Genomic DNA, 8,114 nt, shown 5'->3' with positions numbered 1-8,114 from the left:
AGGCTTTTAAGAAAGGAGGTACCCTTTGTGTGGTCCCAGGAAGCCAATGATGCCTTCAATCTACTTAAGGAAAGATTTACCACAGCCCTATACTCAGACATCCAGATCAAATGCAGCCTTACTTTGTGGAGTCAGAGGCCGCTCAGGTAGCAGTTGGAGGTACTCTATTGCAATGCAACAACACAACGGGGCACATTCACCCAGTTGCCTTTTTTTCCCAAAAATTATTGCCAGCCGAGCAGAACTATACAGTTGCAGAATGAGAATTATTGGCAATCAAATTATGTTTCCAAGAGGGATGGCAATATTCACTAGCCACTCAACACATCATTACTATATACACTGGTCATAAGAATCTCCAATTTCTTAGGTCTTTAAATTCACTGATCCAGAGACAAATAAGGTGGTTATTGTTTTTCAGTGAATACAATTTCATCATCACCTATTGAGCAGGCACACACCAGTCCAAGGCCGATATGCTATCTAGGTGGAATTATACATGTCAGGACTCTCAGGAACAGATACCACAAAACATCATAGCCTCAGAACACATTTAGGACTTTGCGAACAAGAATAATTTCCAAAAAGAGTTAGATAGGGCATTAGCTAGAAAGACATGGCCTTGTGGGTGGTCAGAAAGGATAATCTGAGAAATAACGATTTTCCCTACCATGGGACCACCTTATATGTCCCCAGAGAAGACATGAGGCAAGAAGCATGGTGGACACCTCGGAATTCACAAAACTCTAGCTAATTGTCAACACTGTCCAAAGATGTGCATGATTACGTCCAGACCTGTCCTATATGTTCAAAAACAAGGCATCTTATTCTGCCCCTTAGGGTCACTTAAGAACCTTGCCTGTGTGCCCACATCCCTGGCATACTATTAGTATGAACTTTATCACAGACTTACCAAACTCCAATGAGTATAATACTATTTAGGTAGTAGTAGATCTCTTTTCCAAAATGCCACACTTTATCGCCCTTAAACAGAGACCCACTATGAGGACTCTCTTCATGTTATTTGTCCAACACATCATGAGGATGCATGGTCTTTCCTCTGTCTTCATTTCGGTCAAAGGCCCACAATTAATTTTCTGGTTTTAGTGCAGTCTTTGCACATCCATGGGCATTGATACTAAACTCTTGTCTGCTTGTCACCTACAAAATAATGGGCAGACTGAACGGGTGAATCAGGTATTGGAACAGACACTGTCATGCCTTCTAACTTTCACTCAACATGGATGGGAATTGTGTTACCATGTGCTGAATTTGCATACAATAACTCACATAATTCTGCCACTGGAGTATCCCCTGTTATTGTGTAACCGTCACACATCCATGTATGTTACCAGAAAATGTTGTCATACCTTCTGAAGATGTATCTGCCATACAAGACTTTGTATACCATCTGCCAAACTCACCACAACAGGTGTTAAAACACTTACATCAGGTTAAAGTGAGTATGGAGAAATATGCTACCAGACACTGACAACAACATCTGGCCTATAAAATTGGAGGCCAGGTTAGGTTGGCCACAAAAAACCTGCAACTACACAGTCCCTGTAAATTATAACCCAGAGATGTAAGTACTTTTCCAATAGAACAAATAATTAACCCAGAAGCAGTGATATTAAAGCTGCCCGAAGATCTACCCATTTATCCAGTGTTTAATGTGTCCTGCTTGAAACCCTATGATGTACAAATCCGTCCCTCTCCACCTCCACTACCTATAACACTAGATGGCCATTTGAAATTTGAGGTACAGAGAATCCTAGACTCAAAACATGTTAATGGCCGTTTGTTCTATTTAATTGCTAGGAAAGGCGATGGTCCTGGAGAACAGTCTTGGGGACCAGCCAGCAATGTTCATGCCCCTTGCATGGTCCGTTCCTTCCATACTCGTCACCCAGACAACCATGTCTTCTAGCTTGTTTCTTGTGGGGGGAACTGCTGCGACCCTCTCTTGCACCCTCTGTACAGTCGGTCTGGTGCACATTGCTCATGTTGTATTTCCCCTGTGGCACTTCATGGCCCCCTGTAACACCAGGATAAACACCCTTCAGGCCCCATAATCCCCCTACACTCAACCCCTTGGCAGGACCCTTCCCAAACCATTAGAACATTCTGGTGCCATTGTTCAATTTGTTTTTTGGTTTGCAAACTTGCGAGGAATAGACATGTGTTTCCTGTTTATTGGTACCAACTGCTAATGTTAATTGATTCCATCTGCTTCTGTTTACTGGTTTCAACTGCCATGACCTATTGAATCCACCTGCTAATATTAATTGATTCCACCTGCTTCTATTTATTGGTTCCAACTGCCATGACCTATTGTCTCCACCTGCTAATATTAATTGGTTCCACCTGCTTCTGTTTATTGGTTTCAACTGCTATGACCTATTGACACCACCTGCTAATATTAATTGATTCCACCTGCTTCTATTTATTAGTTCCAACTTCCATGACCTATTAACACCACCTGCTAATGTTAATTGATTGTACCTGCTTGTAATAAAGGTCAAAGCCATTAGTCTGACAGGTGTTCTCTCCCAGGGCCTGTTGCAACCTTCCTGTCTCCCTTGTGAGTCACATGTATGCCACACCCATAGAGTTTTTAAACCGCACCTGACACTTGAGTCAGGCTTGACCTCGTTCCTGCCCTGAACAAGCATCATCCCTGCACTCAGCTCCTGAGTCAACTGGATTCCTCCAGCGCTCTAGTCTTCATCAGTCCAAGCCTTCCTCAAGCTCCTGTGATCCTGACGCTTCTGTTGTCTTTGTTTCCAGTGTGGAGATTCCTCTTCCTCTTCTGCACCCTTTGTTGAAGTAAGCCTCAGCAACACCTACTAGTGCAAGGGGTTCACCTTTCTCTGCACAAAGTCCTCAGACCATGTAGGAAGAAGTTGGCACAGAAACTGAAATAAAAGACAAAGTTTATTAACCTCATGAGGTGGTACTACAGTTCAAACAGCACCCTTCGGTAATGTTTGAAGTAGCACACTGAACTGAGAGAGCATGGTCCTTTTATACCCACGCAGGGTCTAAAAGGAGGTGGTACAATTATAGAAGCAAGACTTGCATACATGTAAGGTCATGTGGAAATGCACTGTCGACAGGTAGGAGGAGCTGACAGTTTTCAAGGACTAACAGCTGCAGACCTTACTGAGCATGTGCAAAAGTGGGAGATGCTAAATATAACTTGTCACTAGGCAGATTTTCAAGAGTAGTTAACAGAAAGGTAGGACAGAACACATGCTGAGCACATGGCAGCATGTGACAGAGAAAATGGCTGCCATGAATACAAAATGGATTCTGCGAAATGTTCACAATAGTTACTAAATACAAGATGTCTTCTGCTAATGCTTAATCTAATCGCTGCTAAACTACAACAGACGACCCTTTCAGGATTAGATGAAGACATTCGTCTTTCTAGGATAATCTGAATATTCATCTTGTATATTTATGGTCATCATTTCAGCTATTCCCTTATCTAACATATGTTGTGCTTTCATTTCTGTAATATTTCCTTTGGTAGGCATACAAGCAGTGATACACATGGAGCAGAACATTGGACCACACTGAATACAGATACAGCATGTGAAAAATATTGCAATCATTACACACAGGATAGTCAGTAGTTTCCAGCCCCAGGCGGAAACAAGAGCCCAAAACCATCCAGAAAAAGTCCAAGTACCAGTCTCTGTGTGGATTTCTGCAGCAATTTTATGCAATTTAGATATTGCATCATATACTGAAGGTGAGTGATCGGGAATAAAAACACAGCAACTACTACCGATGATGCGACATGCACCACCTCGGTCAGCTAATATCACGTCTAGTACCATACGATTTTGGAGCGCTACAATCCTCGCAATTTGGAGCTCCTCAGTAATATTCCCAAGTGCCAGAGCTGCCTGATTGGTAACAGCTTCCACAACCCTAGTCAATTGTCTCACTTTCCTACTGTTTAACGCAGCACCCACAAAGGGGACTAACCCTAAATTAAAATCAACATATTGTTGCAGGCTAGTATCCGTTTGGTCTACCTCATTTGTACTTATTGCCCTTTTATATCTATTTTTAACTATGTCATTGAACAGTTTAAAATCTCGGTGATATGATGCAGGGGCCAAAAACACAGGGGGTAATAGAAAAAATACATAACACACACCTGACCACCCAACAGGTAATTGGTAATATCCATAGTTACCACAAACAAAATATGTATTATGTGAAGCTGTAAAACTACTATTATTTACACCCTCAATAGTTAAAATCAAGGTACAATCGCTTATCCCTACTGGAATTCGCCCAATGCTACGTATACATAAATCTGCTTTAGTTTTTGTAACAGAAATCACAAATTGTCCTTTCTTGTCAGAGTCTCTTATATTTGTGAAGACATATGGTATTGAAACATTGTCCGGTTGATACTCTTGCCATTCCCATTTAGGGGCATATTTATACTCTCTTTGCGCCGAATGTGCGTCAAAATTTTTGACGCACAATCGGCGCAAACACTGCCCCATATTTATACTTTGACGTCCGACCCCGCAGGCGTCAAAGTTCCACCATGTGCGTCATTTTTTAGAAGGGGGAACCAGCCTTGCGTTAATTATATGCAAGGTAGGCGTTCCCTTCCAAAAAATGACTTTAAGGCCTGTGCGCCTTATTTGTACTGTGATGTCATTTTGACGCACAGGAGGGGGCAGGCCTTAAAAAACGGCACCCAGCCTGATGGGCGCCGTTTTTTAACGCCTGGGTCAGGGCAGGCATTAAGGGACCTGTGGGCTCAGAAGGAGCCCAGAGGTGGCCTCCCATGCCCCCAGGGACACCCCCTGCCACCCTTGCCCACCCCAGGAGGACACCCAAGGATGGAGGGACCCATCCCAGGGAAGTTAAGGTAATTTCAGGTAAGTATTTTTTTTGTATTTTTTTTGTGGCATAGGGGGGCCTGATTTGTGCCCCCCTACATGCCACTATGCCCAATGACCATGTCCAGGGGACATAAGTCCCCTGGGCATGGCCATTGGGCAAGGAGCATGACTCCTGTCTTTGATAAGACAGGAGTCATTTCAATGAGGGTTGGGCATAAAAAAAAATGGCGCAAATCGGGTTGAGGCCAAAATTTTGCCTCCGACCTGACTTGCCCCATTTTTTGACGCCCAAGCTCCATTTTCCCCTACACCGGCGCTGCCTGGTGTGAGTCATTTTTTTTACGCACACCAGTCAGCTGCGCCGGCTAACGTCATTCAATAAATAAGGCGCACGCATGGCGCTTTGGAATGGCGTTAGCCGGCGTTAACATTTTTGACGCACAACTGCGTTGGCGCAGTTGTGCGTCAAAAAGTATAAATATGGGCCTTAGTTCCTTCGGCTTGGGGAAACCCATCTTTGTCTTGGTAGCATACATTATTAAGGCGAAAAAGAAGTCCGCCCTCTGTACGTTTTCCAGATGCAAACAAAAGTGTGTACCAAGCTTGACAAGAACCATTGTGTGAAAAAGGAAGAGGAATGAAGGGTGTTCCTCCTTTCTTTTGATGCGCAGGTATCATTCCACATACCCAACAGTTAGTAGTATTTGTAGCATTATGAGTATGATGCAACATCTGAATGAAAGTATTATTGAAGTACGATTGACGGTGCTTCTGCTCCTGACAGGGAAGCGTAAAGTAATAGTGATCCTCTGGTACTGGAGTAGTGGCAACAAAAAACTCATGAGCAGGAGCCTTCTTTTCAACAAACCAGGTGATTATTGCTATAACCACCAAAACAACAACAAACCCCATAGTACTAATGATCAGTTTGTTATTCATTTTAGCAACAGTGATAATCGACCCTTTCAGAAATGAATTAAAAACAATCATTGGAGCTCTTATCCCTGGGCAGCCGCTGATTTCTTCACCACGGGCCAAGACGTGTGTCACTACTGTAATGCATGGCTGATCCCCCCCCCTTGCCACATTGGCTCTCCGTTTCACTAACCCAGGGCGGTAGCTCAACCAGTTTTTTTCAAAACATTTTCAGATTCTTTCCTCGGTCTCAAATTATATCGCGACACTCCAGAAGTCGTATGGTCTGGGAAGACCTCTGCAGATTCGTCAGGTGATATAGCACGGCCTTTCTCCGTAGTCAAAATCTCTCGATGATCGGTCAGCACAGCAGGTTCCACCAAGGTAGGTAGCACTCTCTTGCAGTGAGTACTATGGACCCAATTCTTTCGGTTCGTCACTCGAACTGCTGTCGCCAGGAGCACCTGTTCCGGGCCTCCCCACCTTGGTTCCAAGCTGCTTGATCTTTCAAAGGACTTAATCATCACCTGGTCACCAGGTCGGAGTTCATGGCCTTCACCTGTAGATCTGTCAGGAAGTGCTTCTCGAACCTGTTGACGAATAGAAACCAAATTGTCGGTTAACTGTGCCAAATAATCATTCATCAGGACACAAGGTACATCATATATAGAATTTGGCTTAGGAACTCCCCAAATATTCATTGGCCTCCCGAAAACCACTTCATATGGGCTAAGGCCGAGTCGAGAGTGTGGCACTGACCTAATAGACAATAATGCCAATGGTAATGCATCCGGCCAAGTTAAGGATGTGGAAGCCTGTATCTTCGCTAACTTCAGCTTCAAAGTAGCATTATACCTTTCCACCAACCCTGCTGATTGTGGGTGGAAAACCGCATGGAACTTCTGTTTGATCCCTAATCATTTCAGGACATACTTAATAACTTCCCCAACAAAATGAGGTCCGTTATCATTCCATAAAAGTCTGCAAACACCAAACCTAGGGAAAAATTATTTCAAAAGCACCTTTGCTGTGGTAATGGCAGTATTATCATTTGTGGGGTACGCCTCTATCCATTTACTGAAGGCACATACCACCACCAAGACATACTTTAAATTGTTGCAGCGTTCAAGCTGAATATAATCCATTTGTAGAACTTCGAAAGGTGCAGTTGGTGTAGCAAACCCTCCCGCAGAAGTACGTGTCCCTTTTCCAGGATTGTATTGTAAACAGATCAAACAAGACTGTACTACTCTCTTAGCTGTACTGGAAATTTCTGGATGCTCCCAAACTTGCGTAAGCAACTTCGTTATTGTTGAAGCTCCAACATGTGCCAGCCCATGTGCCATCTGAACCATAGGTTGTACAAAAGCTATAGGCAATTTCCATTTAGCCATCTGCTTATTCCCCCAACAGCCCTCATCATCCAATTCTCCTTCTTCAGACCATTGCTCGCGTTCTTTCACAGAAGCAGATTTCTGTATATCTAATATGTCTTGTCTAGCATTATGCCAACGTTCAGCTTGTGACTTCACTACATACATAGAAGTAGTACTTCGCTGCATCGCAGTCTCACGTGCTACGCGGTCTGCAAGAGCCTTACCTTGCCCTATCTTATCGGTCACTTTCTTATGTGCACTACATTTCACAATAGCTAGTTTCTTTGGATATGTCAATGCAGTCAAGAGGTTATGCACTAATTCTCCGTGCATTATCTGCATCCCGTGGGATGTGAGAAAGCCTCTCTCCTTCCAAAGCAAACCAAAATCATGAGCCACTCCAAAAGCATTGCGGCTGTCTGTATAAATGTTCACACATAAGTCAGTGCTAAGCTCACATGCTCGTGTCAAAGCTATTAGTTCAGCTGCTTGAGCTGACTTCTGTGGTATACGAGCTGTCTCCACTACCGTGTGTATTGTGGTGATTGCATATGCAGCTGAGGTCGTACCATCAGGCAACTTCAAACAAGACCCATCAACCCACAATTCCCCGTCTACATCTGGAAGGGGCGTATCTTGTAAATCAATACGACCCTTTGTCTGTGTTCTTCGTAAGGAATATACAATCATGTGTTTCTTGTGACTGAGGCTGAGTCACCGGATATGGCAACAAAGTGGCTGGATTTAGTGTTGCACATATCTTCAGTGTAATGTGAGGAGCCAGCAATGTCAACTCATATCCTGTTATGCGAGCGCTAGTTAAATGTTGTGTCTTTGTTTGATTTAAAAGAGCATCAACCGCATGGGATACTAACACCAACAGCTTATGTGACAAAACTATCCCTTCACTCTGACGTATTGACACAGCTGTTGCGGCAAATGA

Source organism: Pleurodeles waltl, chromosome 5, assembly GCF_031143425.1.
Source record: "Pleurodeles waltl isolate 20211129_DDA chromosome 5, aPleWal1.hap1.20221129, whole genome shotgun sequence".
NCBI classification, from domain to species: domain Eukaryota; kingdom Metazoa; phylum Chordata; class Amphibia; order Caudata; family Salamandridae; genus Pleurodeles; species Pleurodeles waltl.
This window is presented reverse-complemented; position numbering follows the sequence as displayed.